The following is a 15,537-nucleotide window of genomic DNA, read 5'->3' as shown; positions in this document are numbered from 1 at the left end:
AAACACAGTTGGTGGTACTCTATTTTGTCCGCCTCGTGGCAGGCACTACAGTTCCGTTCGCAAGAGCTACTGACCTGTCTGTTTGTTGTTTGAAAAAATAAGTAAGTTTGTAGATGCATCCTCCTACTCACGCCTTTGCTACAATCTAATCTTCATCCAAGAGAATGAGTAGTTGCATGAAATGCAGTCAAAACTAACTGCGAAAATGAGGGTGTAATAAACGCAATAGGCGTCCATGCATTTTTGTGCTTAACAATAACGTACGTGTAATAATCTCTTACCATTGACCCCTATATACGTATGAAGAATGATGACACCTTGGTGAGCCTTTCGGGATGGTACGTAAATGTCCTTGGGATGTGGACTTCTCGACCCTCGCTTAGGTTGCCGTAATTTTTACGGGTGCACCAGGGGAAGAAATAATTTCCATAACCACAAAGACGTTGAAATGAAATAAAAAACAACTTATCATTGACAATCAGTATCCACACGTTCTTGAACTATAAACGGGATTACAGAATGGGTTGCACCCATGACGAGGGGTTGCAGGAAAGTTTGAGCAGGAGGAAACTAGTCAACATCGATACCAGCGAATCAAGAAAAACGTGGAGAGAGAGAGAGAGAGAGAGAGAGAGAGAGAGAGAGAGAGTCTTATAAAGCCAGATGAGCAATTCCTGTTACGTAAAAGTCGCCTAAAAACATAAGCAAATGGATGTTGATGTCAACTTTTACTAACCATTTTTTTTTTTAATAAAGTTCTTTTCCATCAGAGAAACTGCCCATCAACCTATCACCACCATGTTCTAATAAACCATTATGTTTATTTACTCTTCCACCCTTCAACTTCAGCCAACCATGAATCAATTACTGTTGAAGATAGATCTCGTCCATAATTCTTTCTCCTGCCCACTTAACGAACAAAATAAAGCACCCTACATTTAAATATATGATTAAGAAGATTAAAGCCTTCTGCAATCCACAAAATATGCAGCTATTCATGCGTCCACGTGCCTTCCATTAAAAATCATTCATTAGTGAAATGCGTTATACGCATTCTAATATTCTAAGAATAAGTGGGATGATATGGTTTTCAATTCTTGAACTAATCTAAACCCTTCTAAATTCCTCAAACACTCTGAAATTACTATTTTCAAACAATTTACCGCTCCGCCTTATTTTTCTTCTACGCTGAACATAATTATGCTAAGCATCTCTTCACAATAGTCGATCAGCCTTTCATCCAATTTTATTTCACCTTATTTCCATCAGGATTTTCTCTTTTTGGGCTTTTATAACAATCAAATTCTCATTTCCCTTATATTTCTCCCCAACCCCTTCCTAAGTTAGCTTAACTCATTCTTCCTTAATTTCATTAATTCTTATTCGAATCAGACATATCTTCTTTTTCTTAACATTAAGACACGACGTTATGCCGCTAAGCATTCCTACACTTCAAACTTTATACTTTCAAAATAGAAGAAAATAATATCATCTCCACTCACTTCAGGTTGAAAGGTTTTGAATACTGATCACCAAACAAGGCATTCTAGTTTTGCCGTGTGATAAAAAAAAGGGTCAGGAAAATCTGGAAAATCAGGAGTAACGATCGAGCGAGTTTTAAATAAAACTGTGAGCGTACAAAAAGAAAGGGGTAACGGGGAATACCGATGGACGCCAATTACTTCCCTAGACAGCAAATTTATTTTCGAGCGCCAGCTGACAACGGGACAGTTGGTCACGGCCCCCAATTAAAATGCTTCGTTAAAATGCAGATCAAGGGTACATCATCAATTTCTGATAACGAGGACCGATTCAAAACATTCAGTGTTCTTGAAAATCAAGGGTTGTCACAGCCAAATCTCGAGCATCGCCAGGATGTCAATCCGCCATTCAGACTCACTTACTCTCTTTCTCCGTGTAAATATATGGGTACCAGAGAGGGGATACAGCTTGAGTAAATTTTTTGAACATGTGGAATTTCTTAACTGTAAGGCTATCATGTCATTCCATGGGCAGCAATTTGTTAAATAACACCTGCACAATATCATATGCATCACTGGATTCCAACTGATAGATCTAACACTTTGTTACATTCTCCTTCAACTTGTAGCTTGTCTATATTATTTTCTATTTCGCATGCTAGACTGCCGCTAGTTAATACACAGTTCATCAGTCGTCTGCCAGAATCAAGTAGATTCTTAAAACCAGGGTGTATTGATGGGGGTGCATGGAGATAACAACTTCACTCCAAAATATTTGCTGAAAATTTTTGGGTATTACCTGGAGCCACCAGCACCCCGCAAGAGAAAATAAGTTAGGGAACAGAAAGAAAAAAAAAGTATACCTTAGTTTTACCAGACCACTGAGCTGATTAACAGCTCTCCTAGGGCTGGCCCGAAGGATTAGACTTATTTTACGTGGCTAAGAACCAATCGGTTGCTTAGCAACGGGACCTACAGCTTATTGTGGAATCCGAACCACATTATAGCGAGAAATGAATTTTTATCACCAGAAATAAATTCCTCTAACTCTTCATCAGCCGGCCGCGGGAATTGAACTCCAGCCCATCGCCTGACAGTCTGAAGCTTAACCGAGTCGGCCAACAAAGGGCTAGGAACAGAAAGAAATTTATATATATATATATATATATATATATATATATATATATATATATATATATATATATATATATATTAGTCCCTATCAACTCCGTACATTAATACTTGATGAGCCAATAGCAAATGTCATGGTAACAAATTGTGAAATAAAATAGATGTCCGCTTAGGAGAAAGATGTAGAAGCTAAACATAGCTAAAGTATTACGAAAAATACATAAAAAAAAAAAAAAACAGAACGAGAGGGGCAGTACTGAAGGTTGAATTAAAAACACAGAAAGCAAACGACGACATGCAGTAACATGAAGCAGCATAACAGGAATTGCAATTGTTGCTTCCGGAGCGAGGAGTGAGCATGAATGCAAATGCTTCGGCATGAGTGTTTTCATAAATTCAAGACACGCACAACCAAAGGCGATGTGAAATAAGGCGGCAAGAGGCAAGAACATGACTATGAATTACAAGAGTCCTTACAACAGAGCCCCAAATATTTGAAAGGCCAGTCGTGAACACGAAGGACTTTTCCTGGATTATGACACACTGTTGAAGTCAGTGATATTTACCCCTTTACCACATCATCTTTGCAGACATTAATTCAGTATACCTTCATTGCAGTTCAGTTGCTTTGAATAAAAGCTAAATTTAAGCCTATTGTTGTATACATACTTTATCACTGTAGCTACTTTTCTGGTATGGAAATGAATCCAGTTGAAACCATTAAAAGAAACAGCCCTTCGCACTGAAAAACCTGTCACTAACTTGCAGTAAATGATGTGTGGCAGTAACTGATGCAACGTTCATTATTTTCTATGTATATATATATATATATATATATATATATATATATATATATATATATATATATATATATATATATATATATATATACTGTATGTGTGTGTGTACGTATGCACATATAAACGAATGTACATCTGTCTCAGGCCAGAAAGACTTGTCAACCGACTAAGAAAACATGGGTCCCAAGAAAGAAGTTGAGGAGGGGCCAATTAATGAAATATAGGAAAGAATCGGCAGACTTTAAGTCCTTTTATACGTGTTGCACACTCGAAAACCTCTACACTGCATCTGGAAAAAGAGCCACAAATTTTATCTTTATGAGGACATGGTCATCACATCATCGTCACCACCAAGACAAGTCCCTCCCGTCCACCACCCTTCCCCATTGCTTGATCTGTCCCATTTCTCTTAGTAGTTGGTAAGGTGTGGTTCACTTCAAACCAAAGCAAACTTATCAGAGAACCAGTTACTTCAATCCTCTTCTACGAAGAAAAATGAAGAGGGACAGCATTTCTTTGTTCGCCCAGAGGACTGGTGAGCAAAGGGAAAGATGAGCACGCCGAGAGAAAGAAGGAAGGGGAGAGGTGGTTGGGAAAGTAAGCAAGTAAAGCGAAGCATAACGAAAACAGTCCAGTAGCATATACGTTTCTCTCTCTCTCTCTCTCTCTCTCTCTCTCTCTCTCTCTCTCTCTTACAAACATAACCATAAGCTGGCACTTGATTGTGAAGATAATCGATATAAGAGGACGTGCAATCGACCATATACATTGCAAAATTCTTTGAACCCCATTGAGTCGGTAGCTTAGCCCGTGTGTGGTTAAAGCAGTGTCTGAGTGGTAGAGCAGTGGACTAGCATTCAAAAGGCCTGCGGTTCAATCACACCTACCACCAACCAGTTGACCCTTCTATGAACGGGTACCTGCGTCAGCTGCAGGTCAAGAAAGTGACATGGGGCTAGTATGCTTGGACCCAGATATTATCTGAGTACCTTCCTATTTACAAGACAAACACACACTATATATATATATATATATATATATATATATATATATATATACATACACACACACACTAACGGATAAATTTTAAATTTACAAGCTACTTCTCCACCTCTCCAGAATGATAATATACAACGACAAGCCTGTTACACTTCTCCCCCCCCCCAACTCTCTCTCTCTCGCTTTTATTTCGGAGAGAGAAGTAATTCATTTAACGTTACAAGCAATAAAGGACAATACATATCGTCACCTATGCTTCCAGTTTAGACTATTTTATGTGATAAGGTAATGGCTTCTTTGGTCCGGTTAGAATCCTTAGAATATGGGAAGCAGCCCACACTAAGACCACATATCTTTAAGTGAAAATACGTACTTACGAAGCGTCCGGTACTGAATAGACCTACGTTGCGTAGCTGATTTTGAACAAGGGCAAATGGATCAGTATTATTCATTTAACAGCATCTACAGAATGCCACTATGTACTGCATTTCAGCTAAAGTGTTTGTATTTTAGGCAAAATACGTATACTGAAATAACTAATCACGAGCCAACAAACCACTGGGCTACCCTTAATTTCCAGTTGCTGTGTCTTAACATGTCAAGTGCTTGTAATCAACCAAATAAGACAGTGTTCTAATGGGGCAACGCATCCAATGCTCTAGTCCTCATGAAATTTCATGGGAACCAATAACAATAGAAAAATTCTGTGGTCAATAGAGCTTTGTCCATCAAAATTTATAACAATAATTCACGTAAAATGATGAGACCATCGGTAATTTACCCGTTGTAGTCAGTAGCCTGGGCATAGACCAAACCTTCCTTGTAAGTGCATGAGTGCACAAGAAATAAACAAATAAAAATCGAATAAAACAACCAAACGAAATACCTTCTTACGTACATAATGTATAGTAAATGAACTTCGATACTTACCAACTGGTTTGATCCCTTCCAGACGACAGCTGAGACATAGCTTTGGATTGTTAACGGTGGACCTTCTATTCACTTTCTCGTGCCTTACGATTTCTAGTTTTCACTTTACTACTGTCTCGTCTGAGTTCATGCACCATTGCTGTTCTAATATATAACGTTACACGACTGCATAATAACGACCTCTCAAATGAATGCAATCGCGTCATCACAACACTGGTTAGGTAAGACTGCGTCAACAATGCGTGTTGACAGTGTGCCTAAGCGCTCCGTGGGAAATACGGGCAGTTCAGCTTAATGCATAGAAAACATTTAAAGAAAACGACATATGGAATTTTTTTTAAGGATAACATGGATTTTTTTTCTAATGGCTTTGATCATCGTCATTGTATATCGTTATGTTGTATATTTTATTCTTTATTTTGCCTAATTGTAAGCAATTAGTGATTTAAAACGAAGTTAGGTATACCTTTGTTTTACCAGACCACTGAGCTGATTAACAGCTCTCCTAGGGCTGGCCTGAAGGATTAGACTTATTTAACGTGGCTAAGAACCAACTGGTTACTTAAGATCAGTAAAATATTTATATAGCGAACTCTAGTTTTGATTTAAGGTAGTAAACTCCACATTTAAGTGATTAATCTCTGATCAAATTAATTTTACGTTGACTTAACAACTGAAATATTAAGCTCCCTTTGCTGGATTAAAGCCAGCGTGTTATATCTATGAATACTTGCTACTCACTGCTCGTTTTGCTGATGCTGCGGTTGGACATTTCATGGCAATAATGTTACTCACCAATTTGGCCCAACCATGAAACGTTAAGTATCTTTTATAACGAACCACCTCTCGATGACCCTTTAAAATGTTATACTCTTTCGGAGGGAAATTTTGGTGAAAGCTTCTAAACACTGTTTATGATTTACCTTTTATAATGTGAAAACCATATTTCGCTTTACTAGTCCTTTCGACAGAGTTTAATATGTTGCGCATTCTAAATAAATTCCAACTCTCAAGGACATATGCCTCGAACTCTTTAAAAGGCATAAATAACTAGGATGTTTCATAAGTCATTTTTTTTTAAAGTTGGGCTTGTTTAAAAGATTCTGCAAGTTTGCCATTTTATAACTGAAACGAATAATATAAAGGGTAAAGTAACCGGAAACCTAAGATTTTAATACGATGATGGTTACCAGAAAGGAAGTACCGCCTACTTGACGATATACCTGGATTTTACGAAAAAAAAAAGGAAGTTCTGAGCAATGTTTAAAGTAAATTAAATTTTAAATACTGACGGAACGTAACCGTGTTTCATATCTATACTTTAACGGCTAACAGGTTTCGCTGCCTATTCTTATCTTCTGTTTCAAATGCAGTTATGGGGCTTTGCATTTCCCATCATTTTAAACTAACACTGCAATGCTGAAGTTCAAAATAGCAGTTCGATGCAGAAATGCCCAGGGTTTGCAGTCAAGTTCTATCTTTAAATCTTCGGGGCTACGGACTGCAAAAACAGAACAAATATTAACCAGCAAGAGGCATGAGCGACCTTGAACGAGTCCTGTGCTTCCGATGATCTAGGGCCCAGCCCTACAACAATGAACTGATTTTTCCTGGACAAAGCTTCACTGAAAGATTAAGTAACATAGAATACGCAAGAAACATTATTTTCAAAAAGAAATACAAACACGCAAGCTCGTACATGAATGCACACACTAGGTGCGGCACCTTCATCACCGTCACTCTTTAACTTTAACATGAGTTCTGAAGGTATTCCTTTGGTAACAGTATTTTAGGGGCTGTACTATTAACTTTACTTTCCATGACTATGTAAATAGCCCAATATTTCTTAATGCATGATGCCTATGGCTTATTGGTTTAAATTTAATAACTGTGGCAATACTTATACTTTTTATAATTATTTCGTTGCTGGTCACATACAGTATATTATGTCATCCTCCCTTCATTTTGTTGCTTTCATTGTCATTTTTCTATTCATCCCATGGATCCCAAGTTCTTCTGTCCTGTCCCCCATCTATGGAAGTTGCTTCCTACAGTGCCATTGGAGGCCATGCGCTGCCTCTCCTGACGATTCCATTTAGGTGTTCGCTCCCTTGCCATAGTTGCTGTATGATTCAAACTCCTTCTAAGCCTGCAACCCTTCGTTTCTCTAATGGTGTCAGGCGTTGTTGCAATCACTCTTTCCTGTATACACGGGTTTGTTTGTTATCTCCCGTAGCCCACAGCCCCGTTCATTAAATCCATACATACCCACAGATACTTCCTTGCCTTGTAGGCAAATTATTCAACAATCTCAAAAATCTTCCTTTATCAAAAATTATTATATTTTCTGTAAAATAGAAACAAAACATAATTACCTCCCTCATCTCGGAACTCAGAGGCAAAACCCTCTTTTAAGCTTCCTAATAAAATAAAATTAAAGTTGAAGGATGCAGTCTTTTATGAGCGCCTCTGTCATGATAATAAAGCAATACCAGCTACGTGGCTGTTGCTCCTTTATTAAAAATAATCCATGGTATCGAGCAAAACAGTCAACCACTTTTGAAAAACCTTGAACTTTAGCCTTCATTTTTTTTTCAAAATAATATAATAATAATAATAGTAATAATAATAATAATAATAATAATAATAATAATAATAATTATGATATAATAATAATTATTAATTAATTATTATTATTATTATTATTATTATTATTATTATTATTATTATTATTATTATTAATGTAAAGTAGTAAAACTATAACAGATGACTGGAAAAAAAGAACCCAATAACAGACAAATATAGGGCACAAAACTTGCATTAAAGCTTGAGTGACATAATTTCACGTTTCTATGGGCCATGTACTATAGGTTATTGATAACCAAGTGCAATGTCCAAAATCGAAATGTGAAGGGTGACCATTTTCACAACAGGCAATACAAAGGTAAGTATACCTCAGGTGTGTCATGTGACATATAAGTTTAATATTGCTTGACAGAGTGAAATCATACAAATATATATCCTATGAATAAAAGTTACAGCCACTCAACAAAAACAAGTCTATTAGCTCTACGAGTTACAGTGTGATATTAGAAAAATTCACTCGTTGCTATAAAAGCCACAGCCAGTGCTGGCATACGATCGGCTTATTCAACAACAACATATTAGCAAAAAGCGAAATGGTTATGCTGCACGTTTTTTGTGTAGATTCATATCATGTAATAACCTCTCTTTTCATGTATCCTTATCTAAAATGTCGTCCCAAAGTACAATGAAATAACAAAATATAACCATCTGGTACGATCAGATTCGGGAGGGAACAAAACATAATATATATATATATATATATATATATATATATATATATATATATATAGACATACATACACACACACACACACACACACAAAAATATATATATATATATATATATATATTATATATATATATAACAAAATATATATAAAACATAAGATTTTGCATAGTCCCAGTTGATAAGTGTATATACTGCGGAAATACATGCGGTATTTTATTTCTGCACCGACGAACTAATTGCACAACTGAGAAAACCGGAATGTCCAAATAAAAAAAAAAGGATGAGATCACAAAGAATATTTTTAACGTATTCTGCCTCCTCAAAGGATTCATTTGCATCAGTTTTGCTTTGTACGAATACATATAAACACCGAGATGTATTTGAAGTTTCGCCCCATCAACAGATATTTCCTGAACAGTGAAATTGGCAACATGCATGAAAGCTGCATGTGACCAAAAATTGAGTATTTTTCTACTCGTCCATGGATTAAACGGTGATTCGCTTCCAATTCTGGATAAAGGTTAACAAAACCAATTTTCGTACCTGGATTTGTGAGACAGGTTTCTGTTTACATTGGAGACAAATATAAATGGAAATATCATGTTTTAGTGTGCGATCGTATGAATGCTTGCATGAGTGGATTTGTACGGAATATCAGATTTGATTTTTATGTAACAAAAACAAAGAAAACTTATTAACTGTTTATTTCTGCACAGGGAAGTTAGAGACAGTTAACCCAAACCTGGCTTGAGACAACGAAGTGAAAATATACGTGTGTATATTGAGAATATACACTTGTATACTGAGAATATACGCGTGTATATTGAGGACTACCAGGTATGAAATGCATGTATGGTAAATGTTTGTATGTTTGTATATTTGTATGTTTGTAGCTTTATGCGTTATAGAAATTCGAATCGCTTGACCTATCTAGACAAAACTTGGCACATGGCCATCATTTGGCCTAACTTAGATAATCAAGCTTGTTACCCCTTCCCCTTCCCTTTGTAACTTAAGCGGTAACAGCATGACCGATCTACACAAAATTTGACCCAATGATCCAGTTTCAAACCCTTCCCCTTCCCATTCCCCATCCCCCTTCCCCCTTCTCTTTGCAACTTATGTGGTAACCGCTTGACCGATCTACACGAAATTTGGCACGTGGCCATCATTAAATTTGACCCAACTTAGATAATAGGGTAGGTTTCAAACCCTACCCCTTCCCCTTCCCTTCCCCATCCCTTCCCCTTCCCGTTGGAACTCACTGTATGTGGTAACCGCTTGACTGATCCAGACTAAATTTGGCACGTAGCCATCATTTGGCCCAACATAGATAATAGGGTGGGTTTCAAACCCGTACACCCTTCCCCTTCCCCCTCCCCCTTCCCTTTGTAGAGTATGTGGTAACTGCATGACCGGTCTACACAAGTTTTGGCACGAGCCATCATTTGACCCAACTTAGATAATAGCGTAATTTTCAAACCCGTACCACTTCCCCTTCCCCTTCCTCCATCCCCTTCCCCCTTCCCTTTGTAACTTACGTAGTAACCGCTTGACCATTTCAGACAAAATTTGGCCCATGGCCATCATTTGACATAACTTAGATAATAGGGTGGGCTTCAAACCCGTACCCCCTTCCCCTTCCCCCATCCCCCCTAGCTCTTCGTTGGGAGAGCCCATCCTAGCACTTGCTCGAGTTCGAATCTCCAGCCGGCTAATGAAGAGTTAGAGGAATTTATTTCTGTGTAGAAATTCAGCTATATTGTGGTTTGGATTCACAATAAACTGTAATCCCATTGCTAAGTAACAATTGGTTCCAGCCACGTTAAATAAATCTAATCCTTCGGGCCAGCCCTAGGAGAGCTGTTAATCAGCTCAGTGGTCTGGCAAAAGTAAGGTATACTTAACTTCCCCATCCCCTTCCCCTTTGTAACTTATGTGGTAACCACTTAACTGGTCTAGGCGAAATTTGGCACGTGGCCATCATTTGACCCACCTTAGAAACTGGGTAGTTTTCAAAAGCGTAGCCCTTCCCCTTCCCTTTGTAACTTACGTGGTGACTGCTCGTCCGATTAAGACAAAATTTGGCCCCTGGCCATCATTTGACCCAACTTAGATAACAGGGTAGGTTTCAAACCCGTAACCCCTTCCCTTTTCCCCATCCCCTCCCCTCTTCCCTTTACAATGTATGTGGTAACAGCTTGACCAATCTAGACAATATCTGACACTTGGCCATCATTTGACCCAGCCTAGATAATAGGGGAGGTCTCAAACCGTACCCCCTTCCCCTTCCCCTTCACCCTTCCCCTTCCCTTTGTAACTTATGTGGTAACCGTTTGACCGATTAAAACAAAATTTGGCACGTGGCCATCATTTGACCCAACTTAGACAATAGGGTGGGTTTCAAACCCGTTCCTTCTTCCCCTTACCCTTCCTCCATCCCCCCTTCCCTTCCCTTTGTATCTTATGTGGTAACTGCTTGACCGATTTAGACAAAATTTGGCATGTGGCCATCATTTGATCCAATTAGATAATAAGGTAACTTTCAAACCAGTACCTCCTTCACCTTCACCTTCCCCATCCCTCTCCCCCTTCCCTTTGTAACTATCTGGTAACCACTTGACTGAGCTAGACAAAAATTTGGCATATGGTCATCATTTGACCTAACTTAGATAACAGGGTAGCTTCAAACCTGTATCCCATTCTCCTTCCCTCATCCCCCTTCCCCCTTCCCTCTGGAACTTATGTGGTAAATAAATTCTACGTGTTTATCAGACCTCATTTCATGTACTCAATACCATAGAAATATATTATTAAGAAGATGCTTTTCTTCCCTCTTATTAATGATTTTATATAAAGTCTTGTGTTTGGGATTAGTGGTTGGGGTGTGTTCAGGTTTAGTGGGGATGTGCTTAGGTTTAGCAGGGGGTGTGTTTAGGTTTAGCAGCAAGTGTGTTTATGTTTAGTGGGGATGTGCTTAGGTTTAGTAGGGGGTGTGTTTAGGTTTAGCAGCAAGTGTGTTTATGTTTAGTGGGGATGTGCTTAGGTTTAGCAGGGGTGTGTTTAGGTTTAGTGGGGTGTGTTTAGGTTTAGTGGGTAAAGTGTGACAGGTTTAGTGGGGATGAGTAAATGGGAGTTTACCACAGGGGCGTCTTAGTTGGGGGCAGTGTTTACAGTTTAGTGGGGGGTAAATGGGACAGTCACCACAACAATCCATGGGTAAATGGAAGTCACTATAATAACAACTGGATAAGAGGACAGTCAGCACAGTAATACCTGGATAGGTGGGACAAGTCAGCAGAGTAATACCTGGATAAAAGGGGAGACAGTCACCTGGATAAATGGGCAGTAACATCTGGATAAATGGGGAAAGTCACCACAGTAATGACTGGATAAATGGGACAGTCACACAGTGATACCTAGATAAAGGGACAGTCACACAGTAATACCTGGATAAATGGGACAGCCAGTACAGGAATACCTGATAAAAGGGATAGTCACCACAGTAATGCCTGGATAAAATGGGACAGTCACACAATAATATATGGATAAAAGGGACAGTCAGCAAAGTAACAATTAGATAAAATGGACAGTTAGCACAGTAATTTTTGGATAAAAGGGACAATCACCACAGTAATTCATGGATAAATGGGACAGTCACAACAATAATATATGAATAAAAGGGATAGTCAGCGAAGTAATATTTAGATAAAAGGGACAGTTAGTACAGTAATTTTGAATAAAAGGACAATCCCCACAGTAATGCCTGAATAAATGGACAGTCACAACAGTAATTATGGATAAAAGGGACAATCAGTACAGTCATATTTAGATAAAAGGGACAGTTAGTACAGTATATTTTTGGATAAAAGGGACAGCCACCACAGTAATTCCTGGATAAATGGGACAAACAACAGTAATATATGGATAAATGGGACAGTCAGCACAGTAATACCTGGATAAATGGGACAGTTAGTACAGTAATTTTTGGAAAAAGGGACAGTCACCACAGCAATACCTGGATAAAGAGGGACAGTCACTACAGTAATATCTGGGGAAATGGGACAGTCATTACAATAATATCTGGATAAAACAGACAAATACCTGGATAATTGGGACAGACAGTAATACCTTTATAAAAGGGACAGTCACTACAGTAATACCTGGATAAATGGAACAGTCAGTACAGTAACTTCCAAATGAAAGGGACAGTCAGCACAAGGAGGTGAAGAAAATTTTTTAAGTCCTTCAGAGTTTCCCCTGGCAGTGCCAGGCTGGTCAGCTAGTAAATGTATATAAAAAGAAATGGTTGTTCAAATCTTGCTAATATTATCAAAATAGTAATATTAACTGATATTCTTTACAGAAGAAATATTGCTGAATCTTAGAGCTAGGGCACTTCTCACTTTTCTGGGCAAATCGTGACAGCATGAGGAATGAATTATACTAACTATGTAACGAATTTTTACTCTTGTCTGTCTCGGTTTACTTCTAAACGATATGGTGTTCACGTGACATCGTTATTCCGCAAAGCGTTCACTTTGATACCTATAACTTTTATGATGAGGCTTTCAATAAACACTTATTCTTTTAATTCCTTAATACCTACTGAATCGTTAGTGTAAGTCTTACGTCACACACACACAAATATATGTAATAAATACGTTGGATAAGCAATGGCGAACAACTTCCATTACATCACATTGGTGGGGTGGGGAATTATGTTGTGAACAAATGAAATTATTAATAATGTCACCAATGACAACCTGGAATAGTATGGAAAGCAAAGGCAACGAGAGAGAAAAGTTAAATAATAAGATAAAAACGAACAGGGGAACGATACACCTCGGCATCAGAGGTGAAGCGAGAGGAACAAACGTGAAGAGAAAGTTTTGCCACAAATTTTTCCCATGCAGGTTAAGCGACGGAGAATTCCGCGAGGGTACAGGTGCAGGCAAAGGGAAGAGAAACGAGAAAGGAATGAGTACTGGGAATAATCTGAGTGCATACTAAAACTCCAAATGGTGACTTTCCTAGCAATATACTTTAGTTTTCTTCGTCAATCTTTCCAGCCTCCCTCTCGCTCTACAATTGAATACATCTGCCTATTAGATTTCACGGAAAAGAAAAAAAAAAAAAGGAATATTTTAAAATCATTGTTATATCCACACGAATAAACGCTATAATAGTTTTCTATCAGTGAACAAATATTCTTTTTGACCAATCACTCGTTCACTAAAAAATATGGTGCTAAAGAATGAAATAAGACGCTACTGCTTCCATCTTTGAACCGCCGAATCAAGGTTGGATTAACTGTGCTGAAAACTTCCCAATATCAGTAGCTGGATCCATCCAACAACTCCGCAGAGGGCTTATCAAGTAGTGTGTACACCTCGCACACGTATTGCACCAATTGCATCTGTTTTACTTATTCTTTAGTTGGTCTCCTCTAACTTTCTTGCTTCTCTAGTTTTGCCATCCTGCCTTCATCCATTACTTTCGTCCCCAGTACCTACCCCTATCTCTCATTTCTATATATACTGCTCTTCTGTATCACACCTATACAATCAAATACCCATGACTTCATATATTTTTCATTCTCCTATTTTCTTTCCTTCGTTTTTTTCCAAAATTTTTAGCTTTTTGCAAAAATGTGTAGTGTGTATGTGTGTGTGTGTCAAATATAATGTGTATACGTGCAGGCCTGTCTGTGTCTGTGAAATGTTACCTGTGCTCAATATTTGAATGACAGCCAATCTCTGACCAAACTGCCAAGGATTTGCCATCCATCATTGTACATTTTGGACAGAATGTAAACATCAATGAGATATTTCTAGACAATTAATTAACATCTGCACAGTCAATGAAATGGTACCAAAAATGACTTCATCACACCACAAACAACAGAAAATAATTAGTGATTTAATTGTTCCAGGGTTCTAAGGCAATATTTTTCAAGGAACGTGGAAGATTTTAAAACCCCCCCATCTCTCTCTCTCTCTCTCTCTCTGTGTGTGTGTGTGTGTGTGTGTCTGTAACTCACCTTGGAAGCTGAGTTGACCTTGAATGCCTGGGCCTGGCCTGATGACCCTGACACTCACCGAGTCGGTCTTGATGAGTGCGCCACCCATGGCACTCTCATGCCCAGTCACACCGTCAGGGGAGACTTAGCGTCCATCCAAGTATCATAGGAACAGAGCTCCATCAGGTGGTAATCTCGACCTTGACCTATGAAACCTGAAAAGAATTAGGTCATTAATTTTCTATATTTGTAGATAACAGAAAAGATAAAATATATAACATGTTTCCCAACAAATTATTTTGATACCTTAGAAGCACCAGTATTTTCGGTATACTCATACACTCCTTTATAAAACACGTTTCTTTATAAATACCATTACCTCTTACACCGGAAACACATAACAAAATGTTCCTTTTTCTGACATTCCATTTAAAACGGAACTGTTGCTCTGATGTGACTTCAGAAGTTATTCCCTTTCTAAAAATATCTGAGTACTAGGTTGCAGTGTTTCTGACAGTTCATAAAATTATCAAAGGTTTTTTTGACATTGTATTACATTTAATAGAATAGTAAGGAACATATACATTCTTACTAATCCTCAGGTTATAGTATTCATGTGTACAAAAGTTCAACGAGTCTTCCCAAAGCTATTATGCAATTATCCTGTCATATTTCAAAGCTCCCAACAACAATGCAGTACTAAAGGGCAATTATTTGGTTTTCAAAGTACAAGTAAATTATCGTAAGCCCTGAACATGTCATCAATACGGCAATACAGATTTCTCCATCATTTCCATTCTGTGAGCCTCCTACACGTCCCATGATTATGCACTGAATATTTCTCTCAGTTTATCCATG

At 38.1% G+C, this 15,537-nt stretch overlaps 1 long non-coding RNA gene across 1 annotated transcript in view; it reads right to left on the bottom strand.

Annotated features, from left to right (window-relative positions):
* The window catches only part of LOC136844219 (uncharacterized), a 293,503-nt gene extending 278,727 nt beyond the window's left edge, over positions 1-14,776 (bottom strand). Inside the window, exon 1 of the long non-coding RNA XR_010854773.1 lies at positions 14,701-14,776. This is a non-coding gene — a long non-coding RNA (uncharacterized lncRNA). The remainder of the gene's footprint in view (positions 1-14,700) is intronic.
* Positions 14,777-15,537: the final 761 nt, after the last annotated feature.

This window comes from Macrobrachium rosenbergii, chromosome 12 (genome assembly GCF_040412425.1).
Source record: "Macrobrachium rosenbergii isolate ZJJX-2024 chromosome 12, ASM4041242v1, whole genome shotgun sequence".
Lineage (NCBI taxonomy): Eukaryota > Metazoa > Arthropoda > Malacostraca > Decapoda > Palaemonidae > Macrobrachium > Macrobrachium rosenbergii.
This window is presented reverse-complemented; position numbering and strand designations above follow the sequence as displayed.